The 27681-nt window shown below is 35.2% G+C and overlaps 1 protein-coding gene and 1 pseudogene across 2 annotated transcripts in view; one reads left to right on the top strand and one right to left on the bottom strand.

The window, feature by feature from the left end:
• Positions 1-27681, bottom strand: part of PDE3B (phosphodiesterase 3B) — a 173406-nt gene that overhangs the window by 120635 nt on the left and 25090 nt on the right. The gene's annotated exons all lie outside the window — the stretch shown is intronic.
• LOC115803275 (ubiquitin-conjugating enzyme E2 D3 pseudogene) lies at positions 14907-15401 on the top strand (annotated as a pseudogene).

A 27681-nucleotide genomic window follows, 5' to 3' on the forward strand; every position in this document is an offset into this window, starting at 1 on the left:
TAACTTTAGGAAAGTTACTTAACCTCTCAAAGCCTGAAATACCTCGTTGGATTTTGTGAGGATCAAATGAGATAATGCACATAGTACGCTTAGCACAGTTTCTGACACACAGAAGAAGTTCAATATATGTTAGCTATTATTAGCTATTTTTCATTCATTCAAATAGCCATTTAGGTTGGCTAGTTTAAGTACCTTATTTTTACCCTTTTTCTAACTATACCTTCAACTCAAGTAAATATATTTTCATAAATAATTTTTATTTAACATTTAATATCAAGTACCTGCATCCTAAAAAAAAAAGCATAGCATAATAAACATATAGTAAGTATATAATATTAGTTATCTCCTCTGTGTAAAAAAGTTACACCCAAAGTGAGCATCTTAAAACAAACACTTTTTATCTCAGAGCTGTGGGTAAATAATCTGAAAGTGGCCGAGCTGAGTGCGTCTGGCTCCAGTTCTCATGAGGCTCTAGTCAAGCTGTCAGCCGGGGCTGCAGCCATCTCAAGACTCAACAGGGCTGAAGGATCTGCTCCTAAGCTCACTCACACAGTCGTTGGCAGACTTTAGGTCTTCAAAAATTTTTACTGAGGTCTGATGTTATAAACAGTAGATGAAAATGTCTCCCATCATTTATAAAATTACTATGAAATGATGCCATCCATTATGCTATTCAACACCCTCTATAAAATTCAATGAATTTCTCCCTGTGTTTCATCTTACAGAAAAGTTTCTCTCTTGACCAAAAGGCATATGTCTTTTTACTATACGAAGGTGTTATTTTTTTATTGGATTTCTCTTTTTACTCTGACAGTTGGTACAGATAGATTTTTTGCCAGACTAATCTCCATCTAGACTTTTCTAAAGTTTTCTCCCCCTCCTGCCCTTATTCTGCCGCCTTTTTTTTTTTTTTAAGGAATTTTATTTCTTTCTTTAATTTGGTTGCACCAGGTCTTAGTTGCGGCTCTCTGGCTCCTTACTTGTGGCATGCAAACTCTTAGTTGTGGCATGCATGTAGGATTTAGTTCCCTGACCAGGGATCAAACCCAGGCCCACTGCATTGGGAGCGTGGAGTCTTAACCACCACGCTACCAGGGAAGTCCCCTGCCTTCTTTTATTACATGGCTCTTTCCCTTCATCACTATTTTAAAAATCCTATTATTAATATTGATATATCACTTCTGAACATTCACATACAGTATTTGGTATTAGGAAGAGTATAAGTAATCGATCAACTATTAACTAATTAGTAAGTTGACAATATCAAAATTTGTGTAACCACCAAAAACATATTTAAATAAATTTAAAATAATATTCTATTTTAAATTTGTGTTTACTTTACCATATGTGAGTGAAAATACTATCTGGTCATCCCTTCTCAACACCATAGAGCTAAAAAGAAGTCAAAACTGCTGAAGCTCTATAAGTGTGCTGTCCCATACAATAGCCACTAGCCATATGTAACAATTTAATCAAAATTAAATAAAACTTAAAGTTCCATTTCTCAACCACACTAGCCATATTTCAAGGGCTCAATAATAAACATGAATTTCAAAGCTATATAAATCTTTGCCTTTATATCCACACATATAACTTAGATCCACAAATAGAGAAGCAAGCTTAAAATAGGGCCAAAGGAAGAATGTTGCCATGTTCACTTTGCAACCTGCCAAGACCAATACAAATAGCAACACACACACACACACACACACACACTTAGACATTTATAGTCTCTCTAAATCTAACCATCCCCTCCCCTGGACTAGAACATGTCAAAGTAATGAAAAATGATCACAGGTTAGATTAACTAGGATGCTGAGAAAGTAGGCTTCCCCTTTAATCAAAACCAAACAACCTGCTAGTCATTAAAAAAAAGTTGCATACACACAACCACTACCACCATCCAGTACTAGCCAGGCTGTGGTAAAACTGGTGTTCTCCCACAACTCTTGAAATGCAAAACAGCAGTAGAAACACCCTGAAATCCAACTAAATTATAGTACTTGAGATTGTTCCCATCACATATGCTATTTCCTCTGCCTGTAGTGTTTTTCTTTACCATCTTTACCTAATGAAATCCTGCTATACAAGAGTTCAAAACTTGAAACACTTATAGTCCGCACAAGATATCTGATATACAATGCTTTGAGTAACAGATATTTGTATAAATATTTTAACTCTCTCTGAGAATGTAATTGGCCTAAAGCAAAGACTATTTCTTGTATTTTTTGTATTTATCGTGGTGTCCTACATAACTGGTAATCAAATTTTTTAAAATAAATACTAAATGAAATAAGTCTATGTGCCTGACAGTAAAGAATCTCAATATCATTCTTCTGTGCAACTTTATGAGACATATTAAAGGAATCATGGGATAATCTCTAGTATAATCAAGCAGTTCACTAAGACATTATATTATATTAAGGCATTATTTAAATATGACATTAGTAGGAGGACTTGTATTTAATACTCCTATGCAACCACTTGCAAAGAAAATTACTTAAGTCAATCCACAGGATTATGATCTACTTTTAAACACATCTCTTGCACACCCACATAAACCACTTTTCCTATCTTGGGTAAAATTTAAATACTAACACACACAAAGAAAAGAAAACAGAAGTACAAATGGTAGGAGTTTACACACTATTCTCTGGATACAGCTATCCTTAGACTTGGAAGAATGACTAAATTTTTTCTTGGCTTCTCAGCTTAAATCATCTCTACCACTCTGAGTATTCAGTGTGCAGCATGATTTTAAAGGAAATTCTTTCCTTCCCTAACATGTTCTCAAGTCTAATCAAATTGCAAACTTGCATGTAGCCATATTATGATCCTTGGCCCCTATTCAGAGTAACTATCCCGAATGAGAACACAAAGAGCATTTTTACCAGCTGTGAATGCTGTCACTGATTCATTACCCTTCTGGTCCTCTCATTTGCATTCTGGATCACCCTTTAAGCTTCAGACCAGTTAGGTCCTGCTCATTCTATCTGAGATCCTTAAGAAGCAAAAGCAGTGAAGATCCAACCCACGAAAAACTGCAAATGTAACTTCATCCATTTTGCCCATTATATCTTTAATCAGAGCTTCTAAATGTGACTAACAGTTTCTAATTAAAATTACACTGAAATTTTTCTTTGCACATCTGAATAGAAGTTTACTTTCAATACAGTATTCTCTGTACCATCACTGGAAAGAATCATATGACATGGAAAATAGCTTAAACTCAGGGATATTCCTTTAAAAATTCATCATTTGGGGCTTCCCTGGTGGCGCAGTGGTTGAGAGTCCGCCTGCCGATGCAGGGGACACGGGTTCGTGCCCCGGTCCGGGAAGATCCCACATGCCGCGGAGCGGCTAGGCCCGTGAGCCATGGCCGCTGAGCCTGCACGTCCAGAGCCTGCACGTCCGGAGCCTGTGCTCCGCAACGGGAGAGGCCACAACAGTGAGAGGCCCACGTACCACACACACAAAAAAAATTCATCATTTTTCTTTCTTTACCCAGACATTTATCCTCCATTTAATGGCCTGTTGAACACTAGTTTTTGAATATTCAGCATGGAAGCAATAAAGGCAGTTCTTTGAACAAGAAATATTCTTGGGGAAAATAATATCATTATCATACCCATCGGAAATCTGCATTGCAAGTGACAGAGACCCAACTCAACCCACATTAAGCCAAAAGGGGCATTCATTGGCTTATAAAGCTGGGCAGGAAATTGGCATAGTTCTGAAAGAAAAACTGTAGAAAGAAGGGCCTCAAAAAAATGGAAGTAGGTCTCCTTCAGTTGGCTAGGGGGTGTGTGTGTGTGTGTATGTCACTCCCTAACCACCCTCCCCCCACACCCAACTCTTATCCCTGGTGGTTTCCCCTTAGCTTTATTATTTAAGCAGAACTTCTCCACATGGAATTGGAAGATGGCTGCCTAAAGCTTCATAGTCTAAATCTCACACTCGTAATAGTGTGTAAAGAGAGGTTCCGTTCCTCCAACGCATGCATATCGATCTCTGGCTGGACAAGACTCTGATGGACTTTGGTCACATGCCCACTCAGACTTAGACCTACTATTGTATCAACGGGATTAACCTAGATCACCAGGATGAGTAATGTGCCCATCCCTTTGGTGGTTGGGTGGAAGAGTAGGGGGAGAATGGGTGGGCAAGACAGATTTCTAAAAGAAGAGGGATTGAGTAGAAGGGAATACCCTGAGAAACCAAAAACAACAGCTATTACAGTCAACCCCAAAAAATCAATCAACTATTCAGCACCACATCTGTGCCAGATGCCACACTAGACCTTTACATATACTACCTCGTGGAAGGCTCACAATAACATCATCAGAGTGGTATTATCATATCCATTCTCTAGATGAGGAAACTAAGGTTCAGAAAGGTTAAGTAACATGCAAAAGTAAGTTGCAGAGGATTCAAAAGCAGGACTAACTCCAAGGCATACGTATACTCATTCACCTATTCTACAATGTTGCCCCAAATGTCTTCCAAACCAAAAACTGACGGTGACTACTTTGCAACCTCTCACCAAGATAAATGGCTTAAGGGAGCTTGGACTATAAATGTACAGTGTTATTTTACTTTTAGAGGGATCCCTCTGGGTCAGGCAAGATTAAAGATATTGTGAAACCACGAATAGGAATAATATAATTAAGAACATATATCCAAATAGTAAGGATATGAAAGTTAGCCAGGAAGGGAAAAAAAGGTATTTTATCACCATTATTTTTATGTACATCTAAGAACAAAAAAATGCCCAATATGGGGAGTCTAATAGGAAACCCTATAATAAAGCTATGACAAAAGAATATAGAAAAAAAAAAAAGAAAGTACATAGGAGAAAAAGAGAAACCTATTATACGAAAAGCAACAGCACAGAAACTTGTCTTCCTAACTTTGGCACTAGTGGTGGGAGGGCAGGGAACTCCCCTTCAAATTTGAACCGCCATCCATAACTAACACAGAGTTGTAATCTGAATTCATGCTACTAGTGTGGTCCAAATTCTCAAGCACTAAATTTAATTTAAAATGGTCTCAGGTTGCTAGGGCCCCCACGCTATGGCAGAAGCAAACACAAATCTTTTATGGAAGAACTAACTTCAATCCACTCTGACACTGATTGTCAGATGCCACTGATCGTAAGGCAAACCCAGACTTCAGAGGTTTTAAAATGTCAGCGGCGGGGGGGGGGGGGGGGGGGGGCGGGGTAGTGAATATTAAAATCAATGAGACAAGTATCCTCAGGAAGGAAAAGATTGGAAACCACTGCTCTACAGTGGTAGCATTTACATGGAAATTTACTCCCAAATTCACTTTCTCCAAGTTTGAATTCTCCTCTAGCCATTTCCTTCCAATTCTTCTATCTCACCTCACCACCACTACTAACACACAAACTTTTGCACTTTCTTCAGAGTCCTAACATGTAGCCCACACTAATCTTTCCCAATTCAAGATTCTAAAAACATTTAGTTTGTAACCCAATATTTAACACCTGCTAATCATAGTACCCACACTGTTCTGTATGAGAAACTCTCCAACAAAGAATTAGCATTTCTGGCAATGAGGTATAAACAGATTTTGGAATTATTTCTCCCTACTTAATACATAATAAAATACCACTGATCAAAAATCTTTAGTTTTATAAACAGATCTTAAAAGTCACTATTATTGGGCTTCCCTGGTGGCGCAGTGGTTGATAGTCTGCCTGCCGATGCAGGGGACACGGGTTTGTGCCCCGGTCCGGGAAGATCCCACATGCCGCGGAGCGGCTGGGCCCGTGAGCCATGGCCGCTGAGCCTGCGAATCCAGAGCCTGTGCTCCACAACGGGACGGGAGAGGCCACAACAGTGAGAGATCCGCGTACCGCAAAAAAAAAAAAAAAGTCACTGTTATTTAAAAAAATCTTTAATCCATTTTTTAAACATTTTATTTGAGCATAATTGCAAACTTACAGAAGAGCTGCAAAACAAGATTAGTGCATAGAAGTCCTGTCTGTCCTTTACCTGGACTAATCTACTGTTAATATTTTGTCCTGGGGACTTCCCTGGTGGTCCAGTGGTAAAGAATCCACCTTCCAATGCAGGGCATGTGGGTTCAATCCCTGGTCAGGGAACTAAGATCCCACACACCGTGGGGCAACTAAGCCCGTGCGCCACAACTACTAAGCTCACGCCTCAACAAGAGAACACGTGTGCTGCAAACTGCAGAAGCCCACGCACTCTGGAGCCTGCGCACCACAACTAGAGAGAAGCCTGCGCACTGCAAGGAAGAGCCCGTGTCCGGCAATGAAAGATCTCACATGCCTCAACGAAGATCCCGCGTGCTGCAACTAAGACCCAACGCAGCCAAAAAATAATAAAAGAAAATTTAAAAATAAAAATATTTAAAATATATTTTGTCCTATTTACCTTATCATATATATGCACCCTTACAAGCATACTCTATTTTTTCCTCTTGAACTTTTTGAGAGAAAATTGCTTATATCATACCCTCTTATCCCTAAATTCTTCAGTGTAAATTTATAAGAATAGGGATATTCCCTTACATAACCATACTACAGTAAACTTCAGAAAAATTAATGTTGCTAAATACTCGTATCAAATGTACTGTCCTGTTCCAATTTTGTCAATCGACCCAGTAATGTCCTGTAAGTTTTTATAGGATCCAATCTACAATCGGTATTACATTTAGTTACATCTCTTTACTCTCCTTTAATCTGGAACCTATCTAAAGCCTCTCTTTGCCTTTTATGACACTGACTTTTTATAGAATATAAACCTTTGTGGGGTATTTTTGGTTTTGTTTTTTTTTTGCGGTACGCGGGCCTCTCACTGTTGTGGCCTCTCCCGTTGCGGAGCACAGGCTCTGGACGCGCAGGCTCAGCGGCCATGGCTCACAGGCCCAGCCGCGCTGCGGCATGTGGGATCTTCCCAGACCGGGGCACGAACCCGTGTCCCCTGCATCGGCAGGCGGACTCTCAACCACTGCGCCACCAGGGAAGCCCTAAACCTTTGTTTTTAATAGTATGTTCCTCATTTTGGGGTTTGTCTGATCTTTTCTCATAACTAGATTTAGGTTATTCATTCTTGGTTGAAATACTAACACTGCTTGGAGAATCACATCTGGAGACACACGATATCCATCTACCCCTTACTATTAATTTTGATCATCGATCAAGGTGTTGTCTGATTTATCCTCTGTATAGTTATTGTTTTTTTCCCTTGCAACTAATAAGCAATCTGCAAGGATACTCTTTAAAATCACTGAAATATCCTGTTCCTCATTAAAAGTTTCCCATGGATTTAGCATCCATTGATGATTCTTGCCTGATCCAATCTGCAAAATTTAAATCCATTTTACTCATTCATTTTAAAACTATATTAACTATATTTAATGACAGAAAAAGTCCATGCTAAGAAGTCTAAAAATGTACTTATCGTTATTTGAATTACATGAACTTTAGCTTGCATATAATAACTAAATATTAAAATAAATATCATTTATTTTAACCACTTTAGATCATTCATGTCCTATATAAGTTTTCTAACAAGATGCTGAGCTCTGTACTACCATCTTTGAGACTAAATGTAAAATTCAACTTTTGCCATGTGAGTATTTATAAAGATGTCACAAGATACCAAAAAAAAAAAAAAAAAGAAAGAAAAAGAAAATAAATGGTACTTTTATCATAACCAAAAATATTTCTGTTTATCAATAAAATTTACCTATCTACAGTCAACTGTTTTTGTTTTTGTGCATTAGCTAGAATATAAAAGGAAAATACTGGAACACAGTGAGGGGCATATAAATTGTTGCTACTATTTTGAAAGACAACTTGGCAACTGCTCTAAAACTTTTAAAGGCAATGCCTATGGATAAACTTATACACGATGCAAGTATACAAATTACAAGGAAACTGTTTATCAATAGAAGCCAGGTCAATAAATTACACTGTATTCAAACAATGGACTACCATGCAGCTATTACAAAGAACAAGATGGGGGATTTACCAGGTGGTCCAGTGGTTAAGAATCCACCTTCCAATGCAGGGGATGCAGGTTAGATCCCTCGTCAGGTAACTAAGATCCCACATGCTGCGGGGCATCTAAGCCCTTGCACCACAACTACTGAGCCTGTGCCACAACTAGAGAGCCCATGAGCCACAACTACTGAGCCCACATGCTCTGGAGCCCGCATGCCACAACGAAATGTTGCACATGCCTCAACGAAGGTCCTGCATGCCGCAACTAAGACCCGAAGCAACCAAAAAAAAAAAAAGAACAAGACGGGTCTATAGATATCAATAATATGTACTAAGTGATGGTACACTTAGTTGCAGAACAGTATTGTAGATCCTATACATGTAAAAAGAGAAAGGAAAGGAAGATACACTATATATGTAAATTTATACATGCAAACATACCCTTACATATGCTTGCATAAACATCTAAAATTCTAGAAGGAAACACAGGAACCTGTTAGCAAAGTTTATCTCTGGGGAATAAGACTGCAGGGGTCAGGAACTTTTGCTTTCCATTTTTCTTATTCTAATATTTAAATTGCTAACCATAAGCATGAATTGTTTGTAATTTTTTAAAATTTGTGACAATTTTCTCAATACCAGAGGTGAACTAGCGATCACAACTGAAAGTGAAATAAAAAGAATTATCACCTGCTAGAAAGAGCATAAAACTATATTTTTTCATATTCTAATTCTAATCTCCAACCCAGAAGGAGAAATCATCAATTGTGCACATATACATAGTAGGCACTTAGCTAATGTTTTTCCATTATTATCTTTCTAGTAATTATCAGTGGCATAAAATTTCCAGATGGCTGACTAGAGCAAAGGATACTTGTGGCCTGTGGCCCTGAAACAGAAAGAGAAAAATCACCTATCAACATGACAGAAGTTAAACTTATAAGGAAAAACTTAAACAAATCAGTCTATCCCTTCATAAAATCCATGATATTCAAGTAAATTATCAAAGTGAGTAAAGCAAAGAGTGACTAATTCACTATTCCAGTGACTGAAAGATTAATTCTCAAAGTGCATTAATCCAAAATAGAAAACTACTAGCAAACTGCATAGTTGGTAATTCTATATAAATATGAGAGGTTCATATCTTGTAATAGCATTCACAAAACATGAACCAAAATTATTAGTATTCATATATGTGTCTATATCAATCCCTATGTATATGCATATCTATATATATGAATATATTTATGTAGTTAAATAATAAATACATATATAATAGGAGGAAAGGGTGCTATGTACAAGTTTTCTCCTCCACTGCTTTCAAAACAAATTTTTATACCTTGATATTCCACTAAAAAGAAGCCAGGAATCAGTCAGGCCTGATTTATCTCCAGAGCCTACGAAATTAATGATTATTTCTTTTATTATACTTCCAAATCTGCAATGAAAACCTCTGTGGATATTTTTTTGGTTTCCTAAAAGCCACATTGTTAACACCAACTGCATGTTTTCCATACTTCTCTTTGCTAGTGGCATCAAGGTTCATAGAGTCAGTAAGAAATGATTCCCAGGGCTAAATGTGAAATATAGATCCCTGCCTATCTTTACGCACCATCTCCTTTATCACTCTTCCACTCAATCGTTACCCTTTAGCAGTACTCATCTTTTAAAGTATTCAAATATGCCAAGCTTATCAGGTCTAAGAAGCAGTTGCACTCCTATTCCCACTAACCAGAAATTCCATCCCCAGGTCTTCATGAGACTGTCTCCTCATCATTCAAGTCTCAGCTCAAATGTCATCTTCTTACAAAGGACTTCAATAACCATGCAATCTAAATTAGTCCTTCCAGGCACACTGTACCTCACCAGCCTGTTTTATTTTTTTCTCAGGACTTATCACACTTTCTGAAGCTACCTTGTTCTTTTATGTGTTGTTTTATCCAATCACTCTTCCCTAGTACCTTCCCCAACGATGATTTCTAAGTTTCATGACAGTAGTTTCATGACAGCAAGAATCTTGACTGTCTTGTTCACTGTGATATCCCCAGCATCTGGTACACAGTAGGTACACGATATGTATTTGCTAGACGATTGAATAAGGAAGAAATCAATATTGTCACTACATGCTGTCAGATGCTGAAGATATAATCTACTACAGCATGCACCAAAATGCTAAAATATGTGTGTAAGAAAACTGTAATTATGTCTTTACAGCTATTTAAAAATCTATGAAATGGGCCAAAAACTCTAAAAATGAATGAATATTGCTCCTATCTAAATGATCATTACAAAACCTAATACATTGGCAATAAATACAATTTAAAAATTCAACCACATATATGATCTAAAATTTACAATACACTTCTTTTTGTTTATTTGCAAGTGTCATTACCAGCATTTTTCTTTTAAATACATTATATTGATTAGTAACATGTATATTAAAATAGCCATAGTGAGGTATAGAAGTTGTTTTACTTTGGATACGATCATGATGATGATATGCAAACATTTGTTGAGAAGTTACTATGTGCCAGCACCTCAAATATATTAGCTCATCTAATCTTTACATCACCACTAGGAGTTGTGGTACTATTACCATTGCCATTTTACAAATGAGAAAATTGAGAAACAGAGGGCTTAATTTATCCAAGGTCACTTAGTAAATTACAAATTTCAATCTACGTTCTTAACTCGATAACAGATGCTAAGAAAATGTAATACTTTAAAAGATGTCAGTTTATTTAGCCTTTCAGTTTCAGGCACTGTACAATATAGTCTAATTAAAACTATAGTTTAGTTTTCCTTCATTGAACTCAATTTAAAAAAATCATTTACATTAAGTGTGAGCCTAGATCAATATACAAATTCAACTTGCACTGCCATCATCAAAAAACAGGAAAGGAAGAGGAGGGAGGGAGTGGGGGAGGAGAGAGAAAGAGGGAGGGAGGGAGGGAGGGAGATTATTGCTAGCAAGTATAATGCACCCTGTTTCCAGGGCAACTGTCAAAGTCCTAGAGTGCCTGATTCAGCACTTCTTCATCTGTTTACAATCACTCCAACACTCTGAAAACACGGTCATTGCATTCTATTTTGTGCAGCAGCAAATTCAGCATATACAAAACAGTATTTAACCTTTTTTTTTGCTTTAATAGGCTCACATGAAAGATCTGAAATAGCTATTATCCATATATTTTTTAAACAGTATACAGTTTTTCACCTTATTACTATATAAATAATAAAAACATTCCCGGTATTATACAACAGAATGTAATTGTAACATACATCCATAACATCCATGCTATAGCAACATTCAATTAAAGGTTAAAATATTTTATTAGTAAATGAGCCAAGACCATACATATACTTTCTCCACAATAAATACTCCACATTCAACCATAAACACTGTAATTTAACCACTAACGTGGATTTGAAGTCACAAAATAAAAACTAGAAGCTACAATTTCATTCCTAAAATTGTATTTGCCTATTTTATTCTGCACTATGTAAAATAAAGCTACAATTCCCAGTTTGTTTATTTTTGTTTTATTTTGTTTTGGAAGAGGATGCCTATAGTAAAGACTCTACACATACGCACGCGTGCACACACACACACACACACACACACAGTTAAAAAGAGCAGTTATAAACCTTCTTGAAATGTAATTTTGATTTTAGAAATTTATTTTATTATAATACAAACTAAACTGTCAGTGTATACCCATAATAGTAAAGTAATAAATAAAAACTTATGAAAAGGACACATAATTATATACTATGGTAATTGGACAAGAATATGAGATTGTCCAATCCAGTGTTACTTTTCTTAAAATCAAATTTATTGAAGTCAAATTTACTTACAGCCATTTAAAATGTTCAGTTTAATGATTTTTGACAAATATTGTACAACTGTATATATATCCCCACAATTAAGATATAAATATTTCCATCACCAACAAAAGTTCCCTCAAACTCCTCTGTATTCAATTCCCCCTACCACTGGCCCTAGGTGGCAGATCACTGATCTGCTTTGTATAAATCATTTTTCATTTTCTAGAATTGTATATAAACTGAATTATACAGTACTTACTCCTTTGTATATGGCTTCTTCGATTTAGCATAAGGTTTTGCTAATGTTCTGAGATTCACACATGTTGTGTGTATTCATAGTTCATTCCCTTTTATTAATGAGTAGTATTCCATTGTAGGGATATACCACAATTTGTTTACCCACTCACCTGTGATGAACATTTGGGTTGTTTCTAATTTACGACTTTTATGAACAAAAGTGCTACAAACATACGTGAACAAATTTTTCTGTGGATATATGTTTTTATTTCTCTTCATTAAATACTTAGGAGAGAACTCCAAGATCATACGCTAAACTGCCAAAACATTTTCCAAGGGAATGTACAATTTTACATTCCTAGCAGGAGTGTTCACATTTTTTGCCTAATTTTAATTTGATCATTTGTTTTCTTTTTATTGAGTTGTAAGAGATCTTTAAATATTCTAGATAGAAGTCATTTGTCAGATATATTTATTATAAATAGTTTTCCCATGCTAGTACTTACCTTTGCATTTTCTTACTGATAGCTTTCAAAGAAAAGTTTTTAATTGTAATGAAGTCCAGTTAATTTTTTTTTCTTTTATTTCTTTTTCAGAATTTTCTTCTAGATGTTTTAAAGTTTTTTTTATTTTTAAATTTTGGTCTATAACCATTGTGTTGTGTATGGTGTGAGTAAGAGTCAGTGTTCATTTTTTCCCCCACAGAGTAGCCAGTTGTTCTGGGACATTTGTTGAAAAGACTGTAACTTCCTCCTTTGATGTGCCTTGGCACCTTTGCTAAAAATCAACTGATCTTATGTGTGTGGGTCTATTTCTGGACACTCGATTCTATTCTATTGATCCATAATGTCTATCTTATTACTACTACACACTGTAATTAAATAAATCTTGAATCAGGTAGTCTGAACTATGTTCTTTTTTTTAATTGCTCTATTTGTCTTTCCATGTAAAAAAAAATTTTTTTTTGGCCGCCGCACAGCATGAGGGATCTTAGTTCCCCCACCAGGGATCGAACTGTGCCCCCTGCAGTGGAAGCATGGAGTCTTAACCATTGGACCACCAGGGAAGTCCTGTAAATTAGATTCAATCTAATTTTGAATTAGATTGTCAGTAACTTTAAAAAAAAGAAAAAGACTGCTGAAATTTGTATTAAAATTTCACTGAAGTACAGATCAATTTGTAACTCAGTGTTTCTTAATCTCTATCTATACATTAGAATTACCTGGACACATCAAAAGATAACCCAAGCCTACCTAGACCCCCATCCCAAACCAATCAAATCAGTAGGTTCTAATATGGAGCCATGATTCAGATATTCTTGTTTAATCTTTTGGAGGAAATGTTTCCATTAAAATTAAAGGTATCTGAGACTATAAGGAACTTTTTGTCATAAATATTGCTGGTGTCTAATTAAAAACTGGGATATCCATTTAAAAAATTAATTTCCATTTGTTAGACCTTCAGACCTAATATTTAGATAAGACCCAAGCCTCCTGGTCATGCCAAACCTAAAAAAGAAGAAATTTGGAAAATTTTCTAAAGATATTTGAGGAAGAAAAACCCAGGAGAAAAAAACCTGACAATCTAGAATTCTACATCTTGGTAAACTATCATTCAAAAGTGAGAGTTAAACAAAGAAACTTTCAGACACACAAAAAGAGCTTACACTAACTGAAAGATATTTCTGTGTTATAAAGAAAAATATTAAAACAGAAGGAAGAAGTGTGACACACACAAAAAATACAGCTAGCCCCAAACGGAGTAGTTCAAACAAGCATTTAAGGAACAACTAATCCTAATCTTTTAAAAGCTGTTTCAGATAACAGAAAAAGATGTAACACTCACCAACTTTTTCATAAGTCTAGTGCTACCCTGATATCAAAACCAGATGAGAACAGATGTTACAAGAAAAGAACATTAAATGCCAAAATGTCTTATGCAAATAGACACAAAATTCTCAATAAAATATTACCAAACTAAACACAGCAAAGTAGAAGAGAAAAACCAATACAAATCTTAGCTGCCTTGATATCAATGAGTGTTGGCAAGTCTCCTAAAATTTAATCAAATAAAAGATCTTGGCATTGAAGGAAAAGAAAGAAGAAAAGAAAGGGAGGGAGGGAGGGAAAAGAAAAGACAAGACAAAACAATACATCACGGCCTAGCTGGGTTTACCACAGCACTACAAGAATTGCACGTATATTTTTCTTTATACTTTTCCGTATGTTTGAAACACTGTATATCATAATTTTTCTTAAGCTCCAAAGGGGTGGTAATTTGCAGATCAAAAAAGATTGAAACCTAAATGCCTACAGTAAGGAAAAAGAATAGGAAGTCAATTTACTCACAGACCCCTCCAAAGATCTAGCACTTGAAGATAGCAATTGCCATAGAATGTTGGGGTAAGATTTCCCACTAAAATCTGGGGAGTTTGATTGAAAACCTACATATTTATACTGATAAGACGCTGCCTCCACTGTGTTCAGTCAAGCAACTACTTCCCTTCAGACTGGCAGACCAGAATTTTGGTCTCTGGAGAAATTCTAGAGACCAGAGATCTAGAGAAATTCTGCATTTGGTATAGCAGGCACCTAGTAGAAAACAGAGGTGAGATAGCAGACTGACACAGGCCAGAAGTAACAGGGAGTTAAGAACACCAGGAGAGGTCGTGCACGTGAGCTCCACAGGGCCAGGGAGGCACCAGCTGCCACGCAGGAAGGAGGCCAGGCTGCAGCTTGAGGGAGGCCCCGGCCTGCTGCGCCTGTGTCTGGCAGAGCTGGTGTGAGACAAAAGACAATCCTTCCCAGCCACCGGGATAATCAAGAGTTTTGGCCTGACCTTTGAGCACACACCGAAATAGTACGGAGCCAAACGAAAAGCACAGACTATGGCACTGAAACGGATTAATAAAGAACTTGGTGATTTGGCCCGTGACCCTGCAGCACAATGTTTTGCAGGTCCAGTTGGGGATGATATGTTTCATTGGCAAACTACAATTATGGGACCTAATGACAGCCCATATCAAGGCGGTGTATTCTTTGTGACAGTTCATTTCCTACAGACTACCCCTTCAAACCACCTAAGGTTGCATTTACAACAAAATTTATCATCCAAATATTAACAGTAATGGCAGCATTTGTCTCGACATTCTAAGATCACAGTGGTCTCCTGCTTTAACTACTTCTAAATTTCTTTTATCCATTTGTTCACTGCTATGTGATCCAAACCCAGATGACCCCCTAGTGCCAGAGATTGCACGGATCTATAAAACAGAGATAAGTACAACAGAATAAGTCAGGAATGGACTCAGAAGTATGCCATGTGATGCTAGCTGAAAGTCAGAATAACCTGCATTATAGCTGGAATAAACTTTAAATTACTATTCCTTTTTTGATTTTCTTATCCAGCTGCTCCCCTATCAGACCTCGTCTTTTTTATCTTTTGTTTACCTCCCTCCATTCATTCACATGCTCATCTGAGAAGACTTAAGTTCTTCCAGCTTTGGACAATAACTGCTTTTAGAAACTGTAAAGTAGTTACAGGAGAACAGCTGCCCAAGATTCAGAATTTTTTAAAAAAAGGAGCATGTGTATTATGTGACCAATGTCTTCATTGGGTATGGGATTAAAACCATTCCTCACTGCTCTAACACGCTGAAGAATCATCTGAGGGGGAGGGAGATGGATGCTGAGTTATCACATCAAAGGAAGCAGCATTATTCTAGCAGCATCCATTCTTGGGTAAGCCTTCCACTGTTAGAGATTTGAGGTTACATGATATACTTTATGCTCATAACTGATGTGGCTGGAGAATTGGTATTGAATTTATAGCATCAGCAGAGAAAACGTGATGTATTTTATGCATGTCCATAAAGGAATGACCTGTTCTTGTTCTACACAGAATGGAAATTGGAAGTCAAACACCCTTTGTATTCCCAAATAGGGTCTCAAACATTTTGTAATTTTCATTTAAATCGTTAGGAGGCTTGGAGCTATTAGTTAATCTATCTTCCAATACATTATTTAATATAGCACTGAATAAACGATGCAAGTTGTCAATGGATAAGTGATCAACTAATAGTTCTGCTAGTAATTGATTTATTTTTCTTCAAAAAAGTTGCATAAACCAATGAGTTAGCTGCCTGGATTAATCAGTATGGGAAACAATCTTTTGTAAATGCAAAGCTGTTTTTTGTATATACTGTTGGGATTTGCTTCATTGTTTGACATCAAATGATGATGTAAAGTTCTAGAGAGTGAATATTTTGCCATGTTCGGTTAAAAGTGTGCAGTCTGTTACAGGTTGACACGTTGATTGACCTGACATGCAGAATTAATAAGCTATTCAGATAGTGTAGCTTTGTAGGCTGCACATGATACTGGCAGCCCAGGAGTTCATAGAGGGACTTGGGACCCAGCAGTTCTGAAACGTGTATATGGAGTTGAAGAAATTTATTTTCCAGGTACAACCCCCACCTAACTAAATTTTTTCTTTACCTTGTACACTTGACAGCTGAAAAAAACCATAACATGGGAGTAATAATGGGTCAAAATTTACAAAATAAAGTAATGTTTTGGTGTGAAAAAAAAAAAAAAAGTGCCAGGAGCAACCTTTAACCAATAAGGGACAGATGTTGGTAGATAAAGTGCCCAGCTTCCCTGCACCTCAGTGAGACAATTCTGTGGTATCATGGTCTAAACCAGCATGGAAATGTTCGGTATTTGCACTGTCCTATATGGCAGCCACTAGCTGCAAGTAGCTATTGAGCACTTGAGTTGTGGTTAGTGTGACCAAAAACTAAATTTTAAATTTTATTTAATTTAAGTAATTTAAATAACAGTACATGGCTAGTGGTTAGTACTGGACAGCATAGAGTCTCTCTGAGAGTCTCCAGTAATATTGAATCCCAGCTGCCCACAGTAGTAATCCACTCAGTCAATATACTCTTTACTAGTTTTCCTCTTGTACTGTCTCACTTCCCCATTCTCTGATTATAATTCCTAGAATCATCTCCCTATCTTAGAGTCTGCTTTTGAGAGAACGAAGACTCTAAGGATCTGATGAAAGCTTGCAATAGAAAGGCAAAGACTAAAGTGAGCCACAAGAAATTAGGAAATGGCAGGAAAAAGAAACAGAAGAAAACATGGATAAAATGTTATTAATAATCTCAAAGAGATAAGAGTAGATATTGCATCCATGAAACAAAAACATAATATTTTTTGTACTTGGAGAAATTAAAACTACGATAACAAAAATTTTGTAAGTCAGTAGAAGGATGAGAAGATGAAGTGAAGGACAACAAGGAAAATAAAACAAAAATCCTAAGCGATGGACTTGGGGAGAAAAAAAATTTTTTTTTAGTTAAGCAATTAATCCAAGTGATACACTGTCAAAATAGGAGATACAATGGCCAGCTAATAGTAAGTCCAGAAAGAAAGAATTGAAAAGAGGAAAAAAAGAGAAATTATTAAAAACCGCAGGAAATTTTCCCCAAACTAAAAGACATGAATCTCCTAAATTAAAAAAAAATCAAATATCAGCACATGATTGAAAAAAAGACATATACCAAGGCACAACATCACAAAATTTGTGAACACCAGGATAAAGAAAATCCTAAAAACTTCCAGAGAGAAATCAGATTAGCTTCAGACATTTTAATAGTAACACTGGATGCTTTTTTTTTAAAGTAGACTTAGTTCAACAGTAAACAATATTTTTATAATCAAAAAATGTAAATACCAAAAATAGATTTTAAAATTGTGACATAGCTACAGTAAAAGAATGGAAGAAGAGTGAAAGGGAGGGACTCTAAGAGACCTAAATTCTCAATAACATACAAGAATCACTTAAGCCAAGAAATTGGCAGAAGAGGCATATTATTTTAAATTACGTAGATAAATACCACAAGAAACAGTGAAAAGAATTCGGAGTGATTATATCTGAGGACCAGGACTGGAGAGTGGGGAAGAACTAGAAAGGAGACTGCAATTTTTCATTTTAATCTTTTAGTGCTGTTTGATTTTTTATGTGTATGTATTACTTTGAAGGAAATAAAAATGTATTACAAAAGCGGAACAGAAATTTTATGTTAAAATTGTTCAAACTTTTGAAACTATTTTTGAACATCAGTTGTAAAGAGATGGTGTAAGTAATTGGAATCCAAAGATAATTGCAACACAGATAATATCTACTACTCCTTTTAGACATCTCATTCAATAAAACTTCAGAAAGTGCTAACAGGAAATATAGTTAAACCTATTTATTTGTGCCAATGGCAGAGAGCTAGAATATGAATAAATCCATTTATTTTTGCCATTAAAATACACACATATAATTTGTCAGGAAGATTAAGCCCTGTATGTGGGGAAGACTAAGCTCTATATGTTTTAGAAAGTTAATATTAAAATTGGATACTATCACTTGAGCACAAATCAATGAGCTGGATAGTCACAGAAATGTTATGCACATAATAGGCACTTAGATTTGTTAACTAAATGACCAAAGGAGATACTCCAAACAGGGCTCCTAAAAACACAAGAAAAAGCCAGTACAAATATAAAATTTACCATAGATAATATGCAAGTAGTAACTGATAACTTAGTATATATTGAATCACTTTTAGTTTCAGTTTCATCTCTTTTCTCTTCCAGCCAACCTTTTGCCTGTCACTGTGTCAGGTTCCCATAAAATGACTGAGCCATGATAAAAGACAGAGAAGGAAGTAATGACATCAGAACATTTATGATAGGAGAATAAATTCACTAGTCAGGAGACCTTGCCAGCAACAATATCACTTGAACATTACAAGTGAGAACACAGTAAGGTTAAAAGAGAAAACTTCATTTGGAAAGAAAACTTCATCTGGAATATTAGTAATTTTTCTTTTTATTAAACAAATATTTTAAGAAATAATACCCTAAAAATTTTTCCTAAAAATGGGAAAAACTGACAAGCCTTTGCTATGAAAGTTTTTAAAGCACTGTACTATGATATTAATCTTAGGCAAAAGATTACGGTTGTCAGTTCATAAGTAATTCAACATTAAAACATTCCTTTCTAAATACTTATTTTTGACAGTTTACCTTGATAATTTAAAATATTTTTCCTGTTTCACAAAATTATTACAATAAAATCAATCAACTTCCTATTTTTCTATCAAATTTTTAATACAACTTCTAAGAGCAAGTGTTCCCAATAATATATAGAACCTCCAAACTTAAACTTTTATTATTCAGCATAAATAATTAACTATGAAGTCTATTTATGTCTAGCTTTATATAAAAACCAAAATGAAATCCTTAATTTCACACTAATAATTAACCTTACTAAATATTAGAGTTCACATATTAACCAATTAGACCTACAGAATGGCAAGAGAATAAGATCTACTATTACCAGCAGAACTAAAAAGGGCCAATACTTTAACTCCAATTTTTAAGGTGACCAAGGCTAAAAATAATATCTATTCCTTTTTTTTTTTCCAATGATTGTGACCACTGAGAGCAATGGTTGTGCTGCTTTCATTTGTGTACCTAGGAGCACCTGGCATAATACGTAATGCCCTCCATCAAATTTTATTGCATGAAAGACTGAATAAATTGTTTTTCTCAATAATATCTATTCCTTTAAATTAAATTTGTGTCTCCATTGTTGGAGGCACCCATAATTAACAAAGGATTTTAGAAAGCAATAAATACTATATTTGTCAGCAAAATAATCCCATTTAGATATCAATATCACAAGTACTAAAAGGATTAAATGATCTCTTAGAAAAGTTTTCAGCTCTAAAATCCTGAGGTTTTACTAACACAGAACATTTTTCTCCTAAAAAGAATTATCTTCTCTCATATTATTCTTTTATAGGCTTCACTAAATAACGCTTTATGCTTTAAAAATGAGAAACTGTTTCAAACGAAGCCAGACTTTCTAATTAAGTTAACTGGAAACAAGAAAAACTTATTGAGGCTTTCATACGAAGGGAATAAAATAATGTCATGGGCACAGTATAAATTTTAGTGACTAAACAACTTTATATAACTTGCTGAAAAATCATAAAGGAATCAAACATTTCCAGTACAATTCTAAAAATAAAAAATAGCTACAGCATGAGATGTCATTAGTAAATAATTGTTTGAAAACCTGAAGTTTTTAATGATCAACAAACAAGTACCCCTTTTCATGTACTTTGTACCCCATAGAAAGAAAAGACGCTTCTATGTGAAATAAAAGTTAACTTTATTTTTATAAGAAAGCCTCTCTGACGAGAATGCTTGAACTAAGGGGGAAATAAAGTACTAGATAAGTCTTAAAAATCACCTTATATTTCCCTTGTATGAAGTTTCTTCCCCTATCCTTGGTCCTGTCAGTATAGGATGAGCTGACTCTCTGAACCTATCATATGCTAGGAAATATCTTAACTTCTACAAAGCCAAAGAATTTTTGCCAGGATTATGTGGATTTGGAAAAAGAGGAATTCCAGTAAATTCCAAGTAACCAGTTGTTACCACAGAGAAATAAAACTGATTTGTTCAGTTTTGGAAGGGACAGGCTTTTCGTTGGACAGAGCCAGCTGAGAATTATAAAGCTTAGCTGCTTTAAGCCACAACCCTCACAAACAGCTAAGAAGCAGTCATCAAGAGTGTTATTCTTAGACTAGCAGAAAGTAAGTTTCCAAAAGAAGTTCTCTCAGCTTTCAAAAGAATAACTTCTAGTATTTCTTAAGACCTCCATATGACCACTTGGTCAGTCACTTTCCTCCATGTACATTATGCATCACAGGTTTTGAAGTAAGACAGAACTGGTTTTTAATACCAGATCAGTAACTACCAGCTGACTAGTCCTGCTTAACTTCTCTGAGCTTCAGGTTCCTCAACTGTAGAAGAAGATAGCCATACCCTATATTTTGATGACTACTTCATAAATTTTATAAGAGGAAAAAAGAGATGATCCCACAGATTAAAAGTAGCAGAAACCAATCTTACACAACTTTTTTCAGCAAATAGTGAAAAAGGAAATACTAAGTCATTGTATGAAGCCAGCACAACCCTAAAACCAACACCTGACGTGGACATTATGAGAAAAGAAAATTACAGACCAACATCTCTCATGAGCATTAATGAAAATTCTAAAAATAATAATTTAGCAAGGCAAATCTAGCAACATACAAAAAGGATAATACATATGACTAAGTGGGATTTATTCCAAGAAAACAAGGTTGTTGGTTCAACATTTGGAAATAAACCAAAGTACCTCACCACATTAACAAAATAAAAAAGAGAAATCCTAGGATCATCTCAACAGATACAGAAAAAGTATCTGATAAAATTTAACTCATTCATAATTTTACAAACCTCTTAGCAATCTGGAAATAGAAGAAGGAAAATTCTTTAAACTGATAAAAGATATCTTCTACCAAAAATAATACACACACATCCCTCAACTACAGCTAACATCAATTTTAACGTCAATATACTGAATATATTCCCCAGAAGTTGGGGAGAAAACAAGATTGTCCACTGTCCTCACTTCTATTCAATTTTATATTGGAGGTTCTAGCCATTGAAATAAGGCAATAAAAAGGCAGAAAAGTATAAAGATCAGAAAAAGTAAAATTGTCTTTGCTCACAGATAACATGATTATATATGTAGAAAATGCAAAGGAATCTACAAACAAGCGACTACAATGAATAAGTGAACCTAGTAAGGTTTTTTGATACAAGTTCAAGACTTTTCTATTGTATTTCTATATAGTAATAACAATCAAATGGGAAATCAAATTTATGAAACAGCATTTATTATATAATAACAAAAAATCAAATAATGAATAAATCTTTCATAAGACGGGTAAGATAGCTACACTGAAAACTAAAAAATGATAATGAGAAAAAATTTTAAAGAAGTAAATACATGGTGAAATACACACAGTTCATGGTTTGTAAGACTCAGTATTATTATGACAACCAATTCCCCCCAATTAATCTATAGCTCCAATGCAATCCTAATCAAAATTCCAGCAAGACGTTTTGTGGAAACTGAAAAACCAATCCAAAAATTTATATGGAACTGCAAAGACCCTAGAATAGCCAACTTCAATCTTTAAGAAGAACAAAGCTGAAGGACTTACACAACAAGATTTCAACATTTACTATAAAGTTTTATTGTAACAATGGTCAAAGGATGGACAAATATACTAAAGAAACAGAGTCCAAAAACAAATCCACACATATATGGTCACTTGCTTTATGAAAAAGATGCCACTGAAAATCTGTGTGGGGAAAAGAGAGCCTTTTCAATCAATGGTGCTAGAGTTTTGGAAACTAGTACGAAAAAACAATGAACCTTGACCTCAATTTCACACCATTAACAAAAATTAATTCAAGATAGATCACAAACCTAAAAGTAAAAGGTAAAACTATAAAGCTTCTAGAAGAAAATATAAGAAAATATCTTCATGATCTTCATATAAGCAAAGATTTTAAAAAATATTCAAAAGGCCACTAAACTGCTAACTAAAAACTAAAGTTACTAGCCTATTAATAGAAAAAAAAATCGTATACTTCATTAAAATTAAGAACTTCTGTTCACCAAAAGATATCATTAAGAGAGCAAATGGTTAAGCCACAGACCAGCAGAAGATATTCCCAGTATGTAAATCCAGCAAAGGTTTTGTATCTGGAATTCATAAAGAATGTATCTAGAATTCATAAAGAATGTAAAATTCAAAAGAATTTTGTATCTAGAATTCATAAAGAATGTAAAATCTACTATAAATCAATAATTTAAAAAATCCAATTTTTTAAATGGGCAAAAGATCTAAACAGGAATTTCAAAAAAGAAAATACCCAAATGGCCCATCAACATATAGAAAAGTACTCAAGCATCATTAGCATCAAAGAAATGTAAATTAAAGTGACAATGACACAACACTACACAACTCACAGAATGGCTAAACACTCATCTGAAGTGTTGATTAGAATGTGGAGCAACTGGAACTCTCATCGCCTACTACCGGGTGTATAAATTGGTACAACTTTGGAAAATTGCTTGGCAGTTTCTATTGAGGGTCAAACATATACCTACCCGATGATTCAAAAAACCCACTCCTAGGTAAATAGTCAACAAAAATTAATATATGTCTACCAAAAGATGTATAAGAATGTTCACAACAGCTTTAATCATAAATGTTCCCCCAAAATGGAAATAACTCAAATGACCATAAACTGGAGAATGAATAAATAATGATACATTTGTACTATGGAATACTACACAGAACTGTAAAAGAATAAACTAGTGATAATTTAGCAGCATGTATGAATCTTGTAGGCATTATTTTCAGCAAAGGAAACCAGATACAAAAGATAACATACCATGTAACTCGATTTATATGAAATTCAAAAACAGGCCAAAAAAATTGATGGAGATGGGAGTTAGGATAGTCGTTAACATACGGAGGGAGTAATGCCTCTAAGCGTGAACAAAGATTTCTTCTGGTGTGCTGGGAATGTTTTATATTTGGATCTGGGTGGTAACCACATATGTATGTACCTATGAAAACATTCATTAAGCACTATATTTTAAGATTACTGTACTTGGTAGTATGTATGTTATGCCTCAATTTTAAAAAGTTGTATTCTCTAAATTTGAAGAAAAAAGCTTCAATCTGGAATTTGGAGATATGTGCAGGAAAAGAAAGTACTTAACAGAGGACTTGGTCAACTCATAACCTATTTGGTTCATATAAATGCATATAAAATAAATAACAGGAAATAAAGTCATGCTAAAAAGGAGACTCAACATTTACTGAGAGTTGATAATAACTCAAGCATTGTGCCAAGGCTATATTTGCACATACATACACACACACACACAATCTTATTTAAACTCTTCAACAAACCTATGGTGTAGGTACTAATTTTAGAGATGAGAAAGCTATGGTGAATAGATGTTGCTCCTATTAAGTTTTAAATGGTTTGATCTTTGTAAACACCGTTTGGCTTGCATAAAATAATTTTCTAAATATACTGAGAAGAAGTGATTTGTAAATATCCTACCTGGCTTTCCTATCACATTACCTAAACATCATCCTCCACCACACTGTCATCTTACTCTCCTTTATTTTTCTTCACAACACACATTGCTATCTGATAATATATTACATGTATATGTGCTTATTTCGTATTTTCTCTCTCTCCCACTAGAATGCAAGTTCCATGAAGGCAGAGACCTTGTCCATGTAGTTCATTGCTCTCCCCCAGCACCCAGACCCATGTCTGCCATGTAGTAGACACCTAATAAATAATGGTGGATGGAATGAAAAAAGTAATAATAAATGTCCTATCTGATACTCAATTTGTACCCTTTTCCATAAGATCTATAAAGCTAAAAGAAAATAAATGTATTCCAAGTCTCTGGTAATAATCAGTTTGTATAACCTTACCAGCAAAAGACTTGATATTTATCTCTAATTTGGGGCAACCACTACATATAGTCAAAGAAGAATTTGGGAAGACTGATTTTAACATGTTAAACTAATACAGATAATTATCTTCCATTTATGTCACAAAAGACATAACCATCCAAATGTTAATCTTTTAAAACTGTATTGTTTTGGAGCCAACTAAGCACAGAGTATGTCATGGTTTTAGGAAGAAATGCTTGGGGCCAGCATTATAAAAGCCAATTACAATACTCAGCATCAACACAGAGCTAAAACAGTGATGACTAAACAATTGCTGAAATGCAGCATTATTTACAAATAGCCAAGATAGGGAAATAACCTAAGTGTCCATTGATGGATGAATGAATTGAGAGAAAATGTGGTATATGTGTGTTGTGTGCGTGCACACACACACGAATATCATTCAGCCATAAAAAAGAATGAAATCTTCCCATTTGTGACAAAATGCATGGATCTTGAGGGTATTATATACTAAGTGAAATAAGTCAGAGAAAGAAAAATGCTGTATGATTTCACTCATTTGTAGAATCTAAAAAACAAACAACAAAAACAAAAAAAAACAAGCTATAGATACAGAGAACAGATTGGTGGTTTGCCAGACGTGGGGGGTAGGGGTGTGCAAAATGACTGTAGTCAGTAATACTATAGTGCACATTTGAAAGCTGCTAAGGCAGTAGATCTTAAAAGTCCTCATCACAAGAAAAAACAATTTTTTGATAACTATGTAAGGTGATGGATGTTAACTAGACTTATTATGACGATTATTTTGCAATAAATACAAAATATTGAATCATTATTTGTACCTGAAACAAACATGATGTTATATATCAATTAAATGTCAATTTTTTTAAAAAACACTACTTAAGTGTATAGGGATAGATGTTTGCCCCTTCACTGAATTCTACTGTTTAGTTTACTCCTGTGTCTTGATCTCATTTCCTTACCTCTCTGTTCTAGCTACTGTGAGCTTTAACCTCACTTGCTATTATCTTTAATTTTTCCTTCTGTGCTATATATGTGTGTATATACATATATATACACACACACATATATGTATACATATACACACACATATATATTTTATATATATGTGTGTGTGTGTGTATATATATATATATCTATATATCTTTCTCTCTAACATATTTAGATGTGCATCTATCTTTGAAGCATACACACACATACACATAAAACTTGCCTGGACCTTGTTTTCCCTTCCAAAATACTGTTGTTTGATGTCACAGCCACTTTCTTAAAAAAATATACAACCTCCACTCCCTACTCCCAAATTCATATGATCATCAATAATGACCTTTATCACCAAGTCAAACTGCCTTCCATATGACCTCAATGCATCATTTAAAACAGAACACATCCTCCATCTTTAAACTGTATCCTCTTGACGTGCATGATTCTGTGCCTCCCAGGTTTTGCTGGGCCTGAACTTTAAACAATTTAGGGGAACTTCTTTAAGAAAAAAAAGCAAAATTAGAAATACAAACTTAGGTGTAATGGTGAATACTTATCTAGAATGAGGGGGGAAAGAATTACAACACAAGTATCACTAAAATCTAGAAAAATAACATCATAATTCTATCAATAATAAACTCCCTGACACACTTCTAGGATACTTTTTCTACATTTTAATTGCATATCTTTCATGATCACTTCTTCATGTGACAATGACATGTAACATTTTCTATAAGTAGACAGAAATATGTAAGATTTTCTATAAAGAAATAGATTTTTTAAAACTTTCTGAAGACTAAATCATTACTCACATTTTAGAAAATATTCTTTTAGGTTCACAAACTGTTACTGGCTACGTAATATAAAATTTTAGTACTGTTGTCAAATTTGGGGAAACTTACATTTGTTTCTTTCCTTTATAAGCTATCAGATTCAAAAGAGTTTTCCCCAGACTAGCTTCTGGCTCCATGTATTTCAAACTGTGTTTCTCTTACCCTACTCACGTACTTCTAGTGTCAGATTCTGTAGGACGTGTCCATATCATCTATAATCTCTGGCCTTGCATCTTTTTTCATAACACTGAGTCAGCACAGTAAGTAATAAGAGTACAGTTGACCCTTGAACAACCGGGGGGGCTAAGAGTGCCAACCCTCCCAGCAGTCGAAAATCTGTATATAATTTATAGTCAGCCCTCCGTATAGGCAGCTCCTCCATATCCGAGGTTCCACATCCATGGATTCAACCAACCTCAGATAGCGTAGTACTATAGTTATTTATTATTGGAAAAATTCTGTATGTAAGTAAACCCACACAGTTCAAACCTGTGTTGTTCAAGGGTCAACTGTATTCCAAATGTCATCCCTATACCAGAACAGCTAGCAAAAACCTAACTACACTCTGAAGTGACAATGAACCGTATAAACATATGCCACCCAAACTAAATGTAACCCCAATTCAACTTTCCCTTAGCTGGATGCCAAAAATGCCTACAGGCACTCCAATGCTACATGACCTGAGGGTAAATCAAGAATGGAAAGAGACAGCACTCTTAACTTAAAATACCTTAGTTTTGGAAATCCTACAGAAACATGTGGCCATGTGGACACCTTTCTCCCCAAGGCTTAGAAGAAATTTGCACAAGCGGTAAATCCCCCACAACCTACCGCCCTGACTCTGTTTTCTTTGCTGACTCCTTTCTGACATGCCAACCACTAAATATAGGTACTTCCCACAATTCTTTCTCCTGAAAACCTACACAATACAGGTACTTCCCAAAGTCAGGTTGGCCTTAATTTTTTAAAAATTCTATCTGCACTCCTTTTTTCCCCCCAGTCTCATCTATTCTCAAGCTTCATCTATGACCTTCTTTAGCAAATAATCCTCCCTCTAGAATATAGTGACTAGACTATCAACTCTCTGGGAAAGGGAGATGCCAGCCTTGTGGTCTGCATGAACTCCAAGGCCTGAATACCCTGAGGCATATAGAGGAATGAATGAAACATACTGAATAGCTTCAAAACTTTATCTCTAGCCTCATTCTCTTTTCAAACCTATGATCTTTGATTCAACTGCCTATTGGCCTTTTTCATGAAGATAACATCTGCCCCACCTCAGAAAACACACACAAAATCCCACAGCCCCTGGAGCACTCTGAACTTCATTTTAATGATAACTTTTAAACTCTTAGTAAATAATT

This window comes from Delphinapterus leucas, chromosome 7 (genome assembly GCF_059928025.1).
Source record: "Delphinapterus leucas isolate spDelLeu-1000000601 "Yukka" chromosome 7, BTC_Dleu_Yukka2, whole genome shotgun sequence".
In the NCBI taxonomy this organism is placed as follows: domain Eukaryota; kingdom Metazoa; phylum Chordata; class Mammalia; order Artiodactyla; family Monodontidae; genus Delphinapterus; species Delphinapterus leucas.